Source organism: Antechinus flavipes, chromosome 2 (genome assembly GCF_016432865.1).
Source record: "Antechinus flavipes isolate AdamAnt ecotype Samford, QLD, Australia chromosome 2, AdamAnt_v2, whole genome shotgun sequence".
Lineage (NCBI taxonomy): Eukaryota > Metazoa > Chordata > Mammalia > Dasyuromorphia > Dasyuridae > Antechinus > Antechinus flavipes.
Genome location: NC_067399.1, coordinates 62275491 through 62297175, shown reverse-complemented (window position 1 = coordinate 62297175; position 21685 = coordinate 62275491). Strand labels below are relative to the sequence as shown.

At 38.1% G+C, this 21685-nt stretch overlaps 1 long non-coding RNA gene across 1 annotated transcript in view; it reads right to left on the bottom strand.

The window, feature by feature from the left end:
- Window positions 1–2277: 2277 nt before the first annotated feature.
- LOC127547940 (uncharacterized) overlaps window positions 2278–21685 on the bottom strand; it is a 36226-nt gene continuing 16818 nt past the window's right edge. Inside the window, exon 2 of the long non-coding RNA XR_007950294.1 lies at window positions 2278–2588. This is a non-coding gene — a long non-coding RNA (uncharacterized LOC127547940). The remainder of the gene's footprint in view (window positions 2589–21685) is intronic.

The window sequence follows — 21685 nt, the reverse complement described above, 5'->3', positions numbered from 1 at the left end:
TTTATATAACGTTGTTAGTTACTCCTTCTATCTATAACATTTGGCCACTAGGTGACACACTAGATAGAGTCATCTTCCTGCGTTCAAATCCTGCCTCATACATTTACTGCTTGGGTAATTCTAGGCAAGTCACTTAACTATGTTTGCTTCAGTTTCCTCATCTATAAAATGAAGAGGAGAAGGAAATGGAAAAACTACTCCAGTATCTTTGCCAAGAAAATTCCAAATGGGAATACAAAGACACAACTGAAAAACAATAATAAGTTCTTTCTAAAATCTTTCTAAATCTTGTATGTTTCCAATTGGGCAATTAGGAGTCACTGAAGTATTTTGAGCAGAGCTTTGCGCGCGCACACACTCACACACACACACACACAATATGTATAAATGTCTATAGATACAGATATACATACACAGACACGCATATATACATACATGTAGACATTTTATTTGTTTAATCACTCAATTTTCTCATCCTCCCATGCCACACACAATTTAATAACATAAGAAAAATGAAATCCATCACAAAATGTATAGTTGATCAAAACAAATGTCCACATTGTTCAAGACCAAAAAAACTTAAAAGACTCATTCTTTAATCTGCATCCTTTACTTTTCTATCAGAACATAGGTGCTATATTCTATCCTTAGTCTCTAGAATTCTGGTTGTATCATTAGGCTGATACAATAGTTTTCCACCACATTTATATAACAAAACATATTCATCTATTCTCCTATTGATGTGGGTATGGTCCCTTTAAGAATTGATTTATTCCTGATTCCTAGCTCCTCCTAGGTGATGTATTATCAATCCAGGACCTTTTGATTCACAAATCCTGGTCCCTTTGAATTCCAGTAGAAGATCCAGCCCGTCCCAGCCCCACCCGGATCTTAGCCAATTTGGGATTCCACCCACAGGCCCCTCCCCCTAAATCTCTCATTATGAAAGAGCCAAGCTGGGACCCTCTCTTTGCAGAGGTTCCAAACATACTAGCCTTACCCCTGGCATCTCAGGCCCCTCTGTCCACTGGAACTCTGTGTCCGGTGCCCCTCTTATCTCTACCTTCACCTATTTCCTTAACTATACTTTAACCTTACTTCCAAATCCCATAATAAACCTCTTATTAATCTAACTTTTCGGGCTAATAAATTCCTTTATTGGGAACCCTTGCACTGCCACTAGACCTCATTTAACTCAGTATCATTGCACCAAATCCAAAGGGGTTGCAGGGGAACTCTATTTGACTCCCTGTACCCCAAACCTGCCATTAGACCTCAACAAAACCCTAATTTCATTTAGGTACCCCATATCTAGATCTCATCACTATTATAGGCATCTTCTTGGAGTCCCATTTTTACCACCTCAAAATGAGTATAAATACTTTTGTATATCCTTAGAATTTGTTTTGCTTAGATATTTTCCCTTAATCTATTCTCCCTTCTCCCATTTCCCTCTTATTATTACGTGTTTGTGTGTGTGTATGTGTGTATTCTTTATTTTGACTGGTTCAGTTGAAAGTGAGATTTGAGTGTCAGCTCTCCTCAATTACCTTCTTCTTCTTTGTATGGATATTTACTTGTGTCACCTGATTATGTGAGATAATTTCCCCTAACCTTCTTTTCTCTTCCTCCCTAGCACATTCCTCTTACTCTGTCTTTCAACTTTTTTTTAATTTAAAAAAATTAATAATGGCTTTTTATTTTTCCAAAATACATGCAAAGATAGTTTTCAACATTCATCCTTGCAAAACCTTGTGCAACTTTTTTTCCTCTCTTCCTTACTACCTTTCCCTTCTCCTAGATAGCAAGTAATCCAATACAGGTTAAACACATGTAATTCCTTGAAACAGATTTCCACATTGATCATGCTGCACAAGAAAAATTAGAACAAAAGGGGAAAAAATGAGAAAGAAAAACACAAGCAAGAAACAACAACAAAAAGAACAGTGAAAATACTATGTTGTGCTCCACATTCAGTCCCCATGGTCTTCTCCCTGGACACAGATACTTTTTCCATCACAAGTCTATTGGAATTGGCCTGAAATACCTCATTATTGAAAAGAGCCAAGTCCATCACAGTTGATCATCACATAATTTTGTTGTTGCTGTGTACAATGTTCTCTTGGTTCTATTCTACTTACTGTAGAAATGTACTACTTAGATGATTTCACATATATTAGATTGCTCATTATCTCTGAGGGAGGAAGGGGAAGAAAGAAGAAAGAAAGAATTTGGAACTCAAAACTTAAAAAAAACAACAACCAACAAACCCAAATGTTATAATTTGTTTTAACATATAATTGGGGAAGAAATAAAACATTAATTTTTAAAAAATAAAGTATCTTCAGATTCTGGCACTCTATGGTCCAGTGATCCTTCAAAGATCTTCCTATAGACTGTTGTCTTACTTTCTTCTTCAGGTAAGGTCCTCCTCATTTTAAGTGATGGGGTTTTTCAGGCAGCAGGACTATGTCCAGAAGTTGGTAAACTCTTGAAAGTAGACAGTTCCCCAAGATCCATTTGTGCTTTGTATCACATGTTCTGATGCTAATGCCAGGCTGTTCCAAGATCTGCCCTTTGACCTGGATCTGTGAAGCATTAATTCCATTATTTTCAGCTTAAAGTGATACAAACTGTTCTTTGATGAAGTTTCAATACCAGCTGCCAATCTGCCAGCTATACTCAGGCTATATGGGTAAGGAGTAAGAATATAGGGCTTGATTAGGGAATGGGGAATAGTAGAGTCCCCCCTCTAGGAGGGTAGGAATAGGAGAGTAGACTCTACTATTCCTAATGGTGAGACTCTTCCACATGGCTAAAAAACTGAATGGCCAGAAGAACTCCAATATACAAGAGTAATTGTAAATATTATGCCATTTGTAGAATGCCCAGGTTGTAAGAAATTATACATATATCCATTTAGTTCCACATAGCTATTTTCAAGGTAATAAGGAAAATAACAAATAGCCATTTGAAGGGAAATAGTAATCACCATTCCTCCTCTCCCATTCTATGTTGCTTTAAGATTTCTAAAGTACTTTCCTCACAATGATCTTGTGAAATGGATAGTGTAAGGGTTATCACCCTTATTTTATACATGTGAAAACTCAGCCTCAGAGAGGTTCAATAATTTCCCTAAGGTTACACAACTAGTAAATGCCAGAGCTCTGATCTTGAGATTCCATCTCCTATGCTCTTCCCACTAAACTGATTCAAGAAGATACTCCATTTCCTGATTCCAGGAATTTTCTCTGATTATCCCTGTCTCTGGAGTGCTTTCCCTCCCTATCTCTGCCTTCTGATTTTCTTGACTTTCTTCCTGCTAAAATCTCATTCTCTACAGGAACCCTTGTTCTGATGTCTTTCCTCTATTGATTATTACCTATTTATCTGATCTGGAGTTTGTGCAAGTTGCTTCATGTTGTCATCCCCATTAAATTGTGAGCTCCTCAAAGGCAAGAGCTGTCTCTGCCTTTCTTTGGCTAGTAGTTATTATAATGCTTCACACATAGTAGACCGTTATTTGTTGTTTATTTATTAACTGATTGAATCAGACTATGCTAGTATCTATTACAATATCTGCATTTTCAGAGCTAATGGGGGCATCATGCATCCTGGTCCAGTAGGAGCCCCAGGATACACAAGCTTCCTTGTGTGGAAGAGGAAAGAAAGAGAAGTTAGGAACAGTATTATCTAATGTCCTTCATCTCTTGTCATTGGTTGACTGAGATATCAATTAATGCCAGGCTGTTGGATGAAAACTTATCAGCCAATTAAAACATAGCTGATAAACAGCTCAACTAGTCAATGATGTTAGTATAAAGAGGAAGCATGCCTTATTTCCTTCCCCTCTACACCTTTTCTGTGCCCACTTCTCTTCCTTTTATTTAAGCGCAGACGATAGTAGAAAAAAGAAAACCAACTTTCCTATTAAACTGGATGATTATTCCTCCAGCCTTCCTGGATTTGTGTCCTCTATGGACATTTGAGAAGATTCTGGATTCAGTGGCAAGAGTCTATTTGGAAAAAGACGAAAAAGTAGCACCTCATTTAAAAGAGAAGAGAAAATCGGGCCTAGCAAAGTAATCTCCAGTGAGAAGCATAACCATAAAGAATAATTACCTTATGAACATTAAATTACAAACATCAAACATTAAATGCCTGTTTCCTACAAAGCATGTTGCCAAAAGCTGACTGTAGGTACAAACCTTAAATTAGGCAGAGATTGTCTATAAGCAACCCACAATCTAGTAGGAAGACACAAGCAAATCTACTAAAATGATAAATTTTTTTAAAAGAAATTGAACTTTATTAATGTTGATGCCAGAAACAAACAAAAGTATTGGTATTGTCATATTACAAATAGAGATACAAGAGATCACCCTTCATGTTCTCAGAGGAGGATTATAGCCTCTGTAAGAAACAAAATAAGTGATAAAATTCTCATCAAAGACAGACTGCAGATCCCAGCCTCCAGACCTTAAACTGGAATAAAAAGTAATGGTGATAATAAATGTAAAATGATCTGAGCTCAAAATTTTTATTCTGTCAATCATTAACTTTGGGTGTGATCTTGTATAATTCATTTGATTTCTCTGAATCTCAATTCATCATCTATAAAATGAACAGGTTGAACTAAGTAACATACAAACATAATTTCCAGCTCCAAATTCCAATCTATGAATGAAGATTTTGAATTAAAAACTTTGCCTTTGCTCTTGAGATGGCAGGAGAGGAGCACCATATCCCCTGTCTCTTCCTATACTCCACCAGAACAATGCTAATTCATCTTCAAAAAGCGCTCATGTACATTTGTCTAAAAGTCCTATAGTATCACATCCTTTTGTGTAGGAAAAAAACATGCACATCACTCAGTGGACTACAACCATAGAAATCACTTCCCAGTCTGAAACCATCATCTAATAGTTTTTCTGTGTTTGAGTATTTATAGGCCATTAGGAAATGCTTGGAAAAGTTCTCAGGGGACATTTAACTCAATTCCTACCTAAAGTATGAATAAAACCCAGGCTAGTTACCATTCAAAGCCCTCCAGGGGCACAGAACTCTCCAATCCTTGACACAATTCATTCCATTATTGAATAGTTCCAGTTCCTAGACTGAAAACCAGGTCAGCTTCCCTACAACTTGTTTTCAACGATCAACTAAGTCTGAATACAAAAATTCTGATTCCCTTTTCACATGGTGAGTTATGAAAACTACATGAAGACAGTGATCAGTAAATTTTTTCACTATCCATCTCAACAGCTGCATTTCCTTTAACATTTCTGTGAAGTTAGGTGGAATAATAATGATGGTAAATAGTAGCTAACATTTAGATAGCCCTCACTATGTGTCAGGCCCCTCCTGGATCACTGTCTTGTCATGGCAGAGGGACTTGTGTTGCTGAATGAAACTATGATCTATTCCATACAAGATTACCCAAGACAGACAGGTCATAATGGAGAGTTCTGAGAAAAGGTCATCCACTGAAGAAGGAAATGGTAATCACTCCAGTATCTCTTCCAAGAAACCACACGGACAACATTAACATGATTAATGATATGACACTGGAAAACGAATCCCTCAGATTGGAAGATGTTCAACATGCCACTGGGGAAGAGTGGAGAAAAAATAAAAGTAACTCCAGAAAGAATGAAGTGACTGGGTCAAATCCCAAAGGAAGCTTAGCTATAGATGTGTCTGGTAATGAAAGGAAAATTTGATGCTGTGAAGATCAATATTGCATAGGAACCTGGAATGTAAAAATTATGAACTAAGATCAATGGATGTTCTCAAATAGGGGATAGAAAAATTTAATGTAAACATGTTGGGTGCCAGTGAATTTAAATAGGCAGGAATGGGTGAATTTAACTCAAATGATCACCATATATATTACTGTGGGCAAGAATCTCTTAGAAGAAATGGAGTAGCTCACAAGACAATAAAAGGGTGAGAAAAACAATATTAGGGATAATCTCAAAAATGACAATAATATCTATTCAAATACAATCAAATTCCAATCTTAAACAAATCAATTGTTCCATGTCAACATCACAATAATTACAAGTCTATGCTCTAACCATTGGTGCCAGAGGCCAAAGTCAATCAGTTTTTATGAAGACTTAAAATATTTTCTAGAAATAACATTCTCCTCTCACAATGTCATATTCATTACTGTTATTTAGTCATTTCAGTCATGTCTGACTCTTCATCTGAGGGTGAAAATACTGGAGGGATTTGCCTTTTTTTTTTCACTTCATTTTCTAAGTGAAAAACTGAGGCCAACAAGAGTAAATGCTTAGTGTTATATAGATTATAAGTATCAGAGGCTGAATTTGAACTCTGGAAGATGAGGATTCCTGACTCAAACCTAGTGCTCTATTCACTGCATCACTTCACTGCCCCCAACATTCATCATAGGAGATTGGAATGCTAGGGTAAGAAATCAAAAGATAATTGGAATAATAGGCAAATTTGACCTTGGAAAACAAAATGAAATAGGGCAGAGATTTATAGTTTTGTCAAAATAACTGGTCATAGCAAACGTTCTTTCAACAACAAAAGGCAACACCATCACCAGATTTTCAATGTTGAAATCAGATAGATTATATACTTTGCAGGGAAAGGTGAAGAAGCTCTATATAATCTGTTAAAACAAGTCATAGAGTTGGTTGTGGATTAAATCATGAGTTGCTTATTGCAAAATTCAAACTTAAATTAAAGAAGAAAACCATGAAATCATATAGGTATGACCTAAATAATATCCCTTATGATTTAAGGGATTAGATCTGGTATAGTACCTCATGAACTATATATAGAGGTTCATAATATTGTACAAGAGTCAGCAGCAGCAACTCACAAAGAAGTTTTTTTTAAAAAAAGAGCAAAAAAGCAAATGACTGTCTTATGAGACTTTACAAATAGCTGAGGAAAGAAGGAAAGCAAAAGATAATGGATAAAGGCAAAGATCTACCCAACAGAATGCAAACTTTCAGAAAGTAGCAAAGAGAAATAAGGTTTCCTTAAATAATCAATGCAAAAAAAAAAAAAAAGAAGAAGAAGAAGAAAACAATAGAATGGGAAAAATAAGAGCTATCTTCAAGGAAATTAGAGATATCAGGAGAACTGGATTTAATAGTAGAAAAGATTAAGAAGAATTGACAAGAATTCACAGAAGAAATATACAAGAAAAATCTTAACATCTTGGAGAATGAAGTCAAGTGAATCTTAGAAAGCATTGCTAACAATAAGACTAGTGGAGGTATTGGGATTCCAGCTGAGCTATTTAAAATCTAAAAGATGATGCTGTTAAAATGCTGCACTCAAGCATAATTGAAAAACTCAACGATGCCCACCAGGTTGGGTAAAATCAATTTATGTACCAAATCTAAAGAAGGGAAATACCAAGGAATGTTCAAAATACTTAATTACACTCATTTGACATGCCAGCAAGCTTAAGATTCAGCAATATGTTAACCAAGAAGAACAGACTGGTTTTCAAAGAGGTAGAAGAACTAGAGACCAAATTGCCAAAATTTGATGGATTATGGAGAAAGCAAAGGAGTTCTAGAGAAAACTATTCACTTTTATTTCATTGACTACATTGAATCTTTTGTGTGGATCACAACAAAATGTGGCAAGTTCTCAAAAAGATAGGAGTACCAGATCATCTTGTCTCCTGAGGAACCTGTCTGCAGGTCAAGAAGCAAGTTAGAACTGGACATGGAACAAATGATTTGTTTAAGATTGGAAAAAAGAGTATAATGAGGTTGTATGTTGTCATTTTATTTATTCAATTTATAAGCAAAGTACATCATGTGAAATGCCAGGCTAGATGACTCAAAAGCTAGAATTAAGGTTGCTGGGAGAAATATCAACAATGCAGAAGGTATCACTTTGATGACAGAAAGTGAAAAAGAATTAAGAAGCTTCCTGATGAGGATGAAAAAAGAGAGTATAAAAACTAGCTCGAAGCTTAACATAAAAAAACCCTAATATGTGCTGTGACTGATCCTATCACTTCCCAGCAAATAGAAGAAGAAAAAATGGAAGCAATGTCAGATTTTATCTTGAGTTCAAAGATCACTGCAGATAGCAACTGTGGTCATGAAATTCCTTAGACGGAAAGCTATGGCAAATCTAGACAGCACAAAAAACAGAGATATCACCTCGCTGACAAAGGTCTGTATAGTCAAAGTTGAGGGTTTTTTTTCCATGTTGTAAATGCGTGGCGATGAGAGTAGAATTATAAGGAAAACTGAGCACCAAAGCATCTATGTTTTCTAATTGTGGTGCTGGAGAAAATTTTTGGGAGTACCTTGGACAATAAGAAGATTAAAGAAATTAATTCAGATTATTCACTGAAAGGTCAAATATTGAAGTTGAAGTTCAATACTTTGGCTTCATAATAAGTTGGGACTCATTGGAAAAGACCCTGATGTTGGGAAAGATTGAAGGCAAAAAGAGAAATGGATGTCAGAGGATGAGATGGATAGTGTCCTGGAAACTACAAATAACGAGTTTTGATAAAGTGATAGAAGGGCCTGGACTGCTAGGGTCCGTGGGGTCACAAAGAATTGGAAATAACAGAACAATAAATGTGTCAGTCCCTGTCCTAAATACTTTACAACTGTTTATCTTCTTTGATCTTCAGAACAAGCCTTGAAGATAGGTGCTATTATTATCCCCATTTTACAGATAGGAAACTGAGGCAAAGAGAAGTTAAATGACTTACCCAGGATCACACAGCTAATAAATATCTAAGGATGAATTTGAACTCAGGTCTTCCTTCAGATCTGTTGCTCTATCTACCAAGCCACCTAGATACATCAGTCTACAGAGGGTTGAACTTGGAATCAATATAGACTTGAGTTCAAATCCTCCCACACTGGTTGACCTCTGTGACCCACTTTTGACTTCTCTCAGCCCCAGTTTCTTCATCTATAAAATGATTATAATAATAGCACCTGCCTTCCTAGGTTGTTGTGAGAATTAAATGAGGTAATATATACAAAGTGTTTTGTTAACCATATATTGTAATATAAATACTAGCTACTGTTATTTATCACTATCATTGTTATTGTATGATACAGTTTCCAATCCTTTTACTCTCCTGGCTGTTCTTCTCTGGACATTCCAGTTTATTAGTGGTCCGCATAAAATATGGTCTCTATAACTATAGAACCAATCCAATTGAATGCAACGAGTTATTTATTGAGCACCTGCTGTATGTACTGTGGTAGGTTCTGGAGATACCAAGATCAAATAAAAAGGATTTCTTCTCTAAAGAGGCTTGCATTCTCTTGGGGAAGGGGGAAAAGATATGGATGCAAATGAACATATACTGGGTAATTAGCAGAAGAGTGAGAAGAGTAAGTAGGAGGATCAGGAAAGGTTCCCCATAGAAAGTGGTTTCCCATTTGTCAGCCTTGAAGGAAGGGAGGAGTTTGAAGAGATGGACTGAGGAGGAAATTCATTCTAGTCTTGGGAGAGAAAGCCTGTGCAAAAAGGCATCTTTTGTAAAAGATGAAGGGCAGAGGTTAGGTCAATTTGATTGGAATATGCCTGAAAGTGTAGGTTGAAGCCAGACTGTGGAGTGTAAAACCCAAGCTGAAACGTTTATATTTTAGTTACACAGATCAACCTTAGAATCAAGAAGATCTGAGTTCAAATCCATTCCCAGATAAACCTGGGCAAGTTATTTAATCTGTTTGCCTTTTGACAAATGTTGATGATACTAGCACCTACCTCACAGAATTATTGTTAGGTTTAAATTAAATAGCATAAAGAGCATTTTGCAAATTGTAAAATGCTTTACAAATACTTATTATTATCTGAGGGACAGGTGGGATCCCCTAAAGGATTTTGGTCAGGGGAAGGACATAATTAGACTTGTGCTTTGGGTAGATAATGTTGGTAGTTGGGTGAAGAATGGATTGGAAAGGGATGAGGCTGGAAGCTGAGTGCAATCAGGACTCTTGCAACAATCCATGTAGGGTTTACCGTAAGATAGTGATTATGTGAGAGAAAAGAAGAGGTCAGAGATAAGAGATATGGAGGGAGAATTAAGTACTCTTGAAAACTGACAATTGGTCATCTAGTACGGCTCTTTTCTTATAAGTCAGAAAACTGAAGCCCAAGGAAGGGAATTGACCTTCCAGTCTCACAGTGAGTTAATGGAAGAATTGGGATAAAAATGCAGCTTTTGCTTCATCCAATCCCAAATATCTTTCCTCCCCATGGAGACCTTGGCAGGGATGGTATCTGATGATCTCATATCTGAATGAAAAGACAAAATGAGCTGGAATGAAAATTACTATGGAGCTGGTGAGGTTCCATGCCCTGGCATACAAGCACAGAAAGCTATTTGTTTGCTTTCTGGCATTTCTTCTAAATAGAGAGTCCATATCCCATAAAATCAGGCCAGAAAGACTTTCATCCACAATTGTGATCAGTGAAGGCCTTAAAGATCGCTGAGGCTTACCAGTGGTGGTATAAGGAAAAGTACATTGTATTTGTACCCAAGAGATCTGGGCTCTAGTCTTAGTTTTGCCAGCTACTAGCTATATAATCTTAGGCTAATCAATCACTTTCCTCTCTCTGGGCTATTTTTCTCAGCTGTGTATTTAAAGTGGCTTAAAGCAGTCTGGGTTTGTAGCTGGCCACATATCCATAATAAAGACCAGAATGTTGAAATAAACTAAAACTCTACGTGGGAGCAGTAGGAGTCTCAGGGACCCAGGGTTTGTATCTCTTCCCCACTGATTTCTTGAGCAAATGAAATGGAGGAGTGAATAAGAAGAAAAAAGCCTATGGGTGCTTTTGTTACATATCTCCTAAGATTTTATTATGCATGGATGGCAGACAAAAAGACAAAAAGGTTTTGAGTTTTCTTGTACAATGATAGGAGCTGCTAAGTGGAGCAACGAATAGATTACCTGGAAAATAGAAGGCATGAATTCAAATTCAGCCTCAGATATGGAACCCTCTTTTGCCTCAGTTTCCTCTTTTGTAAAATGATCTGAAGAAGGAAAAGGTTCACCACTTCAGTATTTTTGCCAAGAAAACCCCAAATGGAAACATGAAGAATTGAGGCCACAAAGAGACAGACATGACTGAACAAAAACAAGTAGTGATATTGTTGGAGAGAAAGACACCCCAACAAGATTAGGGTCTCCCTGGTTGGTGCTGTAGGTTTGGAGATAAAATTCACACAGTTTGTCTCTAAGTTAAGGGGTAAAGATTTATTATGCTGCTTGACAGTGGGCCAAAGCTGCAAAGAAGTTTTTAGCAGAATCAGAATCAAGAAGATAACTTTATAGAAAAGAGAAACAAAGATTAGGTTGATATGCTAATATTATGGTTTAAAGGTACAATTACGTTCTACATTGAGTAGGTACATTGAGTTCTATAGCTTACTGACTAACAGAATTAGTATTAAATTACTGTTATAGGCCAGCATTATTTGTAGTGCTCTCAAGGCTGGCTAGCCTTAGGGTTTCTCAGGAATTGCTACTTTCTCACACCTCATCGTTTCCCAGTCAAACAATCCAAACCCAATTCTTTTGGGGCTCCGTCTGGAGCTGCTTTACGCTGATAAGGGATACAGAGCTGGCCTGCCTAGCTGAGTCCAGATTGAAGAGGAGAGACTTGAGGATGGTGACAGCAGCATCCAGGGGGTGTTAAGTTTTAGGATTAGGTAGCCAGTGGTATTCAGATTGGGAAGTTCATGGTCTGGAGTCTCAAAGATAAAAAGTTCACTAGTACTACTATTCCCTAGTACTTGTGGTACTTGGGGACCCATGGCTAACTTCTCCAATTATCTTGGAGAAAGTGGAGGATAAAACCAATAACAAAAAGAAAGCTAGCATGTGGCAGATCTGTCTAATTGTTTGATCATTGAACATAAGTTTACCAAGGGATTGGAGGATGTTCTTTCCCAAGTGAGTAGCTTGGAATAAACCAAAAAGAAGTTTCCACTGACTTGCCTTTGGGATTGGAAGCTGGCCTGAGCTTGTTTGAAATCAACCAGGAGCAAAAAAGCATCCCCTTTCTTTCTTTTTTTTTTTTTAATTGGGGTTTTTTTGTTTTCAAAACATATGCAAGGATAATTTTTCAACATTGATCTTTGAAAAGTCTTGAGTTCTAATTTTCCCCTCCTTCCTCCCATCCCTTCCCCTAGAAGGGGATGTATGTTAAACATGATAAAAATATATGTTAACTTCAATACAGGCATACAGATTTATATAACTATCTTGCTGCCCAAAAAAAATCAGATCAAAAAGGGAAAAGAATGAGAAAGAAAATAAAATTCAAGCTAACCACAGCAAAAAGAGTGAAAATGCCATGTTGTGATTCACCCTCAGTTCCCACAGTCCTCTCTCTGTATCCCCTTTCTTTAGCAAGTTCCTGGGCTAATGTAGGAGTTGGGGAATTAAGAGTGCCATCAGGAGCATCAGGGCAGCAGTGAGGGCTGCTGAATCTGCAAGCTTGTTTCCCTTAGCCTGAAGTAAATCCCCCTTCTGTTGTCCTTTGTAAAACACAACAAAACCTCTCTAGGTCCATGGACAGCTTGTTGAATTCATAGAAATTTCCCCTGCATACTTAATGGGGGAATGTTTGGTTGTCAAAAATTCCCTTTCTTTCCATATAGCCCCATGAGCATGTAAGGCATGAAAGTCATATTTGGAGTCAATATAGATGTTCATTCTCATGAGGGCAGAGTTCAGTTCTCTGGGCAGAGGTCCCAGAGAGGAGTGGTTTGGCCTCCAAGGTGTTATTGAGGCTCATCACAGAGTCACCTGCCTTCCTTTCTCGTTTAAATTAGGCAGTGCTAATGTAATGCTGGAGAAACTGAGGCAAGATAGAGATTAGAGAATTTTAAATAATTTATTTGAAAGGAAGAGATTATGCTGGGGGCATGCTGCCCCCAGGGCTGATGTCCAAAGCATCCAGCAACCAATGTGAGTTCTCAATGACATATCTATGCAGGTAGCTCAGCTACAGGGGTAGACTGAGGCAGGGGCAGAGTCAGAGGACTGAAAGCAGGAATGGGACTATCAATCCGGTTCTGACAGGGTTGGAGGAGGAACAGGACATTCTGATAAATTGGGATTACAGAATGGGGAGAGGTACCCAACATTCCAATGATATCTAAGATAGAAGGTCTTTCTCCTTATCTGGATCATCATGATTAAGAGGGAGGGGTAGTATTGCAGGATTGAGCAGGACAATTAGGAACTGAAGCAGAACAATTCAGGGATACTGAGGCAGGACACTTTAGGGAAACTGAGGCAGGACAATAAAAGGGAACTGTGGCTCAATATTAACACTAGAGCAGAAGTCAGTTTAGCTTTCTTTAAGGCAGATTCTGGGAGTGACAAGATCATCTGCTTTCTCTCCTCTGTGAGTGAACTGGAAGGTGGGATTTAATTCAGGGCCCAAATATTGACTGATAGGCAATGTGGCCCTTAGACAAAGAAACTTTTTAGTCTCAAGAACCTAGAAAGTTATGCAGTGATATACAAAAGAAAGTACCTTTAAGATCTAAAGGACAGAGAGACTGACAAGGAAGTAAAAGCTTGTGTTTAAAATTTTTTTTTCAATCAGGGTTGCATTCCCTCTCGACATCTGGCTTCATTGTATACTCGCACTTGTAAGGGAACACACTGCAATCCCAGAGATGCACTAAAGTTGGGGTGACATGAGTAGCCTGCTCAGGGATTCCCAGGTCTCAGACAGAGGAATATTTATCCTCCCAGATTTCAGATGGAATATGGGAGGGCCTTGAGTGAAGCACAAAAAGGGTACCTAGAGGACTGAGAAGAGAAAGTTGGGTGCCCAATTTCGTCATTAAGTCATGTCCCAATAAAGGGGCTGAAATGATAAGAAAGGAATGTTTGAATAACAGGACATCAATTGACAAAGCAGAGAGAAGGTCTCAAAACAGTTCCCTAAATTCCCATCCCCTCAAGAGGGGAGGAGCTAGAGTACCAGGGCAGGACACAAAAAAAGAGGCTCACCCAAAGTCAAAGAGAAATTCATTGATTTACCTGCCATATCCAAAGTTATCCTGGGTTCAGCCATTATAATGGAATAAGGGGGAGACTGGCCAAACCCCAGGCACCATTGCTCCTGGTTCTGAGGAGACCAGAGGACAGGACATTGGGAAGAGATAGCTCAACCCCACTGCAGGCAACCTCTCTTTCTGTTTCCTGTGTCCCTCCTGGCGGCCTTTAGGGCATGGGTCTAAGGGTTTCTTCCAAGGACAATGTGAGACCAAAGATCTTGGCCGGGGTATCTGAGGCATGAATCTATATGGTCCCCAGATATGGCAGCTACTAAAATTTGAACCTGTTTTCTGATCTCCTTGGCTATGCAATCTCTCTCATCTGCCACAGTTAGTACCTTACTATTGAAGACTCCAAAAGCTATTTTCAACAACTATATTTGGGGAGTTTGAGGACCCATGGCTAACTTCTGCAGCTTCCTTTGAATGTCTGGGGCAGACTGACTAATTAATAAAATACATTTGAAGGACAATGATCCCTTCTGAAGAAGTAGGTCTTACTTCTACAATACAATAGTGTAGTAGCTCTACAAGGTGCCCCTGAAAGAGGGCAGGATTTTTCTCAGCTCCTTGGATAACTTCTTTAAGTTTTTCATAATTAACCTACTTAATTCCTTTCTTCATACCTCCATATTAGAAAATGATTCATTTTCTCTTATCTCTACTTTCTTTCTGATAATTCCCCTCAGAGTTTAAGACTGCAACAGCAATAGTCCCTGTGAGATATCTTTCAGAGGAGGACTTAGCTATATCACCCCCAAACTTCTGGACTACATCCCAGATTCTCTTTTTCTCCTCTATGGTATAGCAAGAGGAGATAATGTTGTTACCATCTCCCCAAATAAGATCAGAGTGAAGGGAGATGGCTTTAAAGTCCTTAATTTATTTAGTGGGGTCCTCACCATAAGGGCCAAGTTTTTCCTTAATTTGGGAAAAGTCTGACACTGAAAAAGTTTTTCCTGACTATTCCACCCTGAGAGACTGCTAACAACAACAATAAAAAGAAAGTTACTTCTTTCAAAGGGCAGAGTTTAGAAGGGGTGGCTGAATCAGGATCCTGCTCCTAGTATAGGAGGGACTGAGGAGCAGAGGCTGGGAGGTTTCAAACTCTAGGTTTAGAGGAGATGGTTCAGAGGAGGAGTTCTGAGGTGAAGTGCTGGAAATAGGATCCAGATCTTGATAAGGGGGTGGTCCCAGAATGGACTCTTGGGCTTCTGCTCTCAATTGCCCGCCAGTAGACTTAGGAATAGAGGTGAACTGTCCTATCTTTGCAACAAGGTTTAGAATTCCTAGACTTATAGTGCCTTGCCTCTGCTGGCATCCCAAGGAAGGTAAAAAAAGTGGCAAAGTTTCCTTAATCAAGAAGAAACTTTGCTAATTAATGCCAATCAATTTCAAGTCAGGCATATCTGACAAGGAAAATTTGCAGAGTATGAAGCTCAGATGACAGAGGCAAGCTTTCCTAGGAGCTTTGGGTATCCCTTGGCTATAAAATCAGGGTAAAAAAGGGCTTACCTTAATAAGGAGGGCATAAAATTTGGGTGGTGGGATTCCACAGTTGGACACCAAAAATGTTGAGGAGAAAGATACCCCACAAGATTATGGTCCCCTGGCAGATGTTGTGGATTTGGTGAAAGAATTCACATACACTCAGTTTGTGTCTAAGTTAAGGGGCAAAGATTTACTGTTTGACAGTGGGCCAAAGCTCAAAAATTTTTATCAAAGCTTCAGAATCAAGAAGATAATTTTATAGGGAAGAGAAACAAAGATTAGGTTGATATGCTAATATTGTGGTTTAGAGCTACAATTGCTGAAAGGTAGGTATGGGTAGTTCCCGTTGTTGAGTTCTACAGAATCAGGATTAAATCACTATCATTGGCCAGCATTGTTTGTGGCATTCCCAAGGCAGATTAGCCTTAGAGTTTCTCAGGAATTGCTATTTTCTCCCCCTTCATCAGCATAACTAACATTTATAAAGCATTTTCTCCATATGTCCATATCTCCATATGTCCCTTCCAATTCTAAATCCTAAGAAGCTACTTATTTAGGTAATGAGAAAAATAAAGGGACCAGACACTGAATCAGATAAGCTTTGCTCTCTGAAGGTGAAACTGTTTGCTTATAGCCACTAACTTCCTCTTTCTTATCCAATAGAAATAAAATGGGATCCTTGGAAATTGCAATGTGTAATGTAAATGTTGGAATGAGGTGGTAACAACACATTAACCATCATCCTTTTCATCATCAACCAGTATTTGCTCAACCTCTTCTGTGATGAGGCAGAAGGGTCAAAGATGCTGCCAACACAACACTCTGGAAGTACAGCCAAAACCGGATTAAAATGTAATTGGGAAATATTTAACAAAACTAGTTAAAAATACAACAAAATTCGAATGATGTTACATTTTAAATAAAGTCAATATATGCCTGCAGGGATCCTTGTGATGAAATTAGAGTAACAATTCCTGCTTCTAAATACAAGGCACAAGACACAAGATGAATTCTCAAGGGTGTTCTCTTTGCCAAAAGGTGCATTTATTTAAGAGAGGGGATTACAGACAAAATGAAGAGGTAAAAGTGACACTAGTAAATATGAAATAAATTTGGGAGAGCAATAGAATTAGCAAGGAAAGGAGTTTGGAAGGAGCCATTAAAGGAATATGCCAAGAGATATGATTATGCCTTTGACAGTAGGCTAAAGCCTTATTTAGCAGACTAACCAGAATTAGCTATAGTAAGGAGAAAGATGCTATTAAAGGGAAGAGAGGAAAAGAATAGCTCTTTTTTTGTAGACTTGGTCCTGAAAAGGACTTAGCAAAAATTGTCATCATAAGCATATCTTTTACAGGGCAAATATAACCTTGGAGGTTTCTCAGGGGAGAGGGGAAATGATAAAGAAGAGTTGGAGAGATAAAAGATGTATATTGATATTGAGACTTCCTTAAAGATATTCTGGCAAAACTTGGTTCCCATAAGAACTTAACAAAACAGTCTGAAAGTTAAGATGCTAATCAAGGCAGTCTGAGTACATCATAGTTGCTTTAACTGTGATAAGTTAACTGCTAATCAAGGCAGTCTGGGAAACTAAGTTCCCAAGATGAGCGTTTTAGCATTTCCTGAAAAGAATAAGCTGATCTCAAGATTCAAAGCACTTAGGTTTGACCTTGTGGTCTCAGTTGTGACTTGAGTTTGACACCATGGGTATGGGGCACAAGGTGAAACCCAGGGTGATTTTCATTTCCATCTTTAAAACCACAAATGAATGCGATGCCCAGTATTGTGCCAGTGCAAGTATTGCACAAAGTCACTAAGGCAGTGTCAGCTCATTACCTGGGCAGAGAATCCAGGTTCATGAAGCTCTGACACCAATTCACAAATACCCAAACTGAAGTTTACCTTTCAATCAGGTTGCTTTCCCAACACCTGCCACTGGCAGAAAGGCAGTTTAGATAGAATGATGGGGGAGGGAGATGGATGGGATGGGGCTGTGGGTGGAGGGAGAAGAGCAGTGAAAGATAATTTGATAACGTGGGGAATTTGGAAGAAGGCAGCCCTGAGCTGGGTGCCAACATACAAGGCTTTGGATGGTCACAGGGCAGTACGAGGGCACTGGTGTGAAGGGGCAGAAGAGGGACTATCAGAAACTGGTGAAAAACAGAAATAGGGCTTATAAGGTATGGTAGAATGGTCTAAGTTAAATCTTACTACAGAACTGGGGTTGTGCACAGGGAAGAGAGTTATTTTAGTGGCTTAGTGGCAATCTCAGGATCTAGTTCCTGCTCTGTTACTGATTAGGTATCTTAAGCTCAGTCAAGTAACAACCTTGTAAAAATGATAGGAAGGAAGATCTCAAATAAATGATTTCTAAGGTCCCTTCTAGCTCAAAGTCGGTTGCTTTGAAAGCTTCCCCAATTGAGGGCAGGGTTCAATTGTAATCTTCTGACTTTCTTCTGGCTATAATTCAGATTGTGGGTCCAGAGCTGTCCATACCTGGCAGGGTGTATAAAATAGGGCAGAGAGCAGGCAACATCTATTCTAGGAGCAGAGGTCACTTATCCCTTCTTGGAATCCAACAACTCTTCATGTATCTTCTCTGTTCCTTATCACACATCGACAGATATTATAATTATCCATGTAGTTCTCTTTATTTCTTCTGCTGATAGTAAATTCATTAAGCAGGGATTGAATATTGCAACTCCCACAGTGCCAAGTGAATCAAACCAACAAGCATTTATTGAGGTCTTACTCTGTGTTTATGTGTGTGTAGATATTTACATGTATGGGTACATATACACATTTATATATACATATATAAATACACACATATTATTCACAGAGAGATTATATCTATACATAATCTTATTTGAACTCTACTGTGTGTCCTTGGGCAACCTCTCTGGGTCTGTTTCCTTATTTGTAAAATGATCTGGAGAAGGAAATGGTTAACCACTCCACTATCTTTGCCAAGAAAATCTCAAAAAGGGGTCATGAAGAATTGGACACAGCTGAAACAACTGAACAACAAAATATAAATGTGTGGTGGTGGTAGTGGTGGTGGTGGTGGTGGTGGTAATAGTAATAAAGTGTTTTCAAAACTTTAAATGCTTTTTATAGCTTCAAAAATACTGGCTATAATTATTTTAAAAAAAACAAACATGGACCCTGCTCTCAAAGAGCTCACATTCTAATGGGGAAAACAAAATATAAATAACTAGGTACATAGGAGATATGCCCAGAGTAGGTGGGAGGTCATTCCAGAAGGAAAGATACTGGTAGCTAGGGAGAACTGGAAAAGGCCCTCAGAAAAGATGGTATTCAAGCTTAGTCTAGAAAGCAAGGAGGCTAGGGGTAGAAGGAAGGAGACCAGCCAAAACAAAGAGTCTGGAGATAGGGCTAAGAATGATAAGATCAGTGAAGTAGGATTGAAAAGTTGAGTGGAGTGTAGGAAAGTGTCATGCTGGAAAGGTAAGAATCATTCAAGATTCTGAGAGAAAGAATTATTAATAATTAATGATTTGGGGAGATCCAAAATATCTCCTTTTTATATAATCCTGATTTTATAAGTTCAGTTTCTGAAAATTGAGCTTTCTCCTCTATCCAGCATTGTGTTTAGGTAGAGAGAAATTCTTTGAAGGGATGGCCCAAGGCTGGAGCTAACTCAAATCTAAATGATTTAATCAAAGTTCAGGTCCTGCCACTCATTGTAATATTCATTCTCTAATTAACTGATAAACAAAGTTGATTACCCTCCTTTTGAATACTCCTCTTCCAAAGCATATGTTACATGAGCCCATGATTGTCTTTGGTCTAAGAAAAACAGCCAATGACCATCCTTTTTATTAAAATGCTGGCGTTATTAACAAAATTATTAAATTACCCAGAAATTATGTTTCTTAAACTTCTCAAAATGCTACATCTCCCTTTCTCTGAAGGAGGAAATCTGTTCTCTGTCTAGCTACATTTGTCATTTCAAATTATGACATTTATTCCTGGGGATGACATTTTTACCAGTGAGTGGACAGATAAAGACACATCCACCCACTTCCTTATTATATAGGCACTAATGTGCTTCCCTAGTTTTGAAAGAATTGCCCATAAAACAAGTCTTTATAAGCAATAATAAAATACTCATGGCTTCCTGGTGGCTTTTCATTTTCATAAGCAGAAAAAGGAAATAGATTTTAAGATCATGCTATTTTATTAAGAGAGCCAAGCTTTATGATTCCTCACTTTTAAAACTGCTGAGTAAGGTAACAATTCCAACCTCTGGTATTTCCTAGTTGTATAACCATGAACAATTTCCACATCTTTAAAATGGGAATAATAACACTTGCAATCATTACTTCACAGTACTGTTGTGAGGAAACCCTTAAGTACTATAGAAATATTAGTAATTATTTTAATATAGGCATTGTATTGTAGTCAGAAGAACATCATACTTGGAGTCAGAAAATGAGTTCAAATCTTGCCTTGCTTTGTCTAACTGGTGCTATGATGTGAATCAAAGAACACAGGGGTCAGACCTCTCTCTTAGCCATTAGAAACAATTTATAGCAGTCTATTAGTCATATTGCTTTAGACTTCTGGACCAGTCATACAATTTATCTGCATTTAGCCTATCAGGGCTGGCCCTAGACAAAACTGGGAATCAGTTGGAATTTCTGTTTACATAATTTGTTCTCTCATCAATCATTTCTCAAATGCTTACTGTGTGCCAGGCACTATGCTAAGTGCTGGAAACACACAAAAAAAGGCAAAAGATAGTTTTCTTAACTGTTTTCCTTTCTCAGGGCCCCTTTTTTTGGCCTTTCTTCAGCACTTGTCCTGGCACATAGAAGGCACTCACTAATTGTTTGTTGACATGACCAACCATACTTTTCAGAGCCCTCACGATAAACCTACTGCCCATTTCCTGAAAGAAAGGAAATGGACTTGGATTGTAGACTGAAACATCTCTTTTCAGTCATGGTAAATGTTAGAATTTAAAACAAATTGGCCATACTTTTGAAAGAGATGTTTTGTTTTTCTTTGCTATTGGGGAAGAAAGGGGGTAAGAAGAAAAAGGGAGAAAAGATCTTTGTGAAAATTAAATTAAAATTTTAAGACAGAAAATGCTTATTGATTTTCCATAGATTCCATTTTCTATTTTGCTCGGACTATGATGAGGTTAAGGTTTTGGGGCTCCCTTTTCAGGGAACCAAATGATGAAGTCTAGATTTAGGGAACCAAAATGAGATTAGGGTTTTTGGTGGTCAGGGAGTTAAATGATAAGGTCTAGTGGCAGGTTCGGGGTTTAGGGAACCAAATGGAGAGGTTTGGCTCCCCTACACCCTTTGGGATTCGATGCAAAGGTAGGGAGTTTTGGAGAACCCCATTCTGGTGGCACAGAGATTCTCTATAAAGGAATTTACAACCCGGAAAAGCTAGATTGATAAAAGAGGTTTATTATTGGCATTGGAAGTCAGCCTTTATTATGCAAGAGTAGAAAGGCTGAATTCCTTAGAGGCAAAGTCTGACAAAGAAGTAAAGTTACTAGTAGAAAGATCCCGACAGAGGGGCATATATCTTGTTAGGGAAATAAGTGAGGATAAAGAGAGGGTGTCACTGGAAGAGAATATTATTCCAGTGGGCAGAGGCTTCCATGGCACAGCATGACATGTTTAGACCCTCTGCAAAGAAATGAGTTTAGAATTGGCTCTTTTATAATAGGAGTTTCTGGGTTTCAGCTTGGGTTGAATTTGAATAGAATTGAATGAGTCTCTTCAATAGGATTAGCTCAGGACTGAACCAATCTCACCTAGAAACAGAATGAAGATGTTTATCTTGTTTCCTCTGTCCCACAGGGTTCAAGGAGAATCTCACCTTCAAAGAGTTTTAGAGTTTTGGGGTCCTTTCTTCAATACTATTTAATTTTTTGTCTTTTCCATCCTATTCTCCAAATCTGATTTCATAAAGACATGTCATTTATATTGAATTGCAAGTAGGGAGAGTACAGGACAGGAAACAGGATATTTTGTTTCTAGTCTGTTTTTCCACTATATCATTCTGTGATCTAGGTTAGTCATTTTCTTTTTCATAGTTCCCTATCTGCTGGATTACCCTTGGCAAGTCTTTGAG